This window comes from Coloeus monedula, assembly GCF_965178545.1.
Source record: "Coloeus monedula genome assembly, chromosome: 9".
NCBI classification, from domain to species: domain Eukaryota; kingdom Metazoa; phylum Chordata; class Aves; order Passeriformes; family Corvidae; genus Coloeus; species Coloeus monedula.
The window spans coordinates 9,009,612-9,010,595 of NC_138789.1; positions in this window are offsets into that span (position 1 = coordinate 9,009,612).

Below are 984 nucleotides of genomic sequence, written 5' to 3' on the forward strand. Positions count from 1 at the left end.
GACTTGTGGTCTAAAAGCCATGCTAAAGTCTCTGTTTAGTTCTCTATGGAGATCTGTAGACCAACAGTTCATTCTCAGCATCACACTTGTTTATCCAGGTGAATACTTATATTCTGTTTGCATCTGCCAAAGAACCTAAAACTGTGGAGGATGTCATCCTGTAGAAGTACTGTTCAGAAGTGTCCTTGTTCTTCCCACTAGAATGGCATTTTCTAAGGGAGACTGGTCACCTGGCACCTTTCATAAATTCCCACACGATCCATATAGATATGAACCAATGTTCTCTTATCTGTATGCTGCTAACAATTGCTGACAATGCAGTTTATTTTAATTAAAAGAAAAACAAAACAAACACAAACCCAAATGTGAGACAGCAAATTGCTGTAGCATTACTAGATTACTCTCTCCACTATGCTCCTAAGCACACCCTTGCTTATAGTTCACATAAGTTCACAAGTTGCTTTCTTCAGGTCAGTTAACAGGATGAGGGCTGGAGCTTTGTTCTAGCTTTTTAAAGCTGGGACAACAAATTGTGTAGTGAATTAGTTCCTGTTACTTGATTACTTTGGCTTTCCACAACTTTGTGGCCCAACACCTGCGAGTTATTTGTCTTTATTTCTGCAGCAAATAGCTGCTTTGTGTTGAGTACCAGTTCCATGGCTCTGAAAGGGAAGTATAGAGTAGTACAGGGGAATGTACATATGGGATGATAACCAAGGAAAAGTGTGACGAGTATCTAAGTACTTATTGCTAGAATGCACTGTTGGCAGCTGGACAAAGCTGAATTTAGTCAGAGTAATTTAGTTAAAGAACAGAACGAGGAAATACCCAAAATCAACAGAGCACGTGTAATAAAATCAGGCTTCATGTCAACTGAGAACCAAGAAAGAAAGAGGAAAGTGGTGTCTTGCAGAACACACAGAAATTAGCACTGCTGAGTTCTTGGGTAGCAAAGACACTGCCATCAACATCAAGATGTTCCTC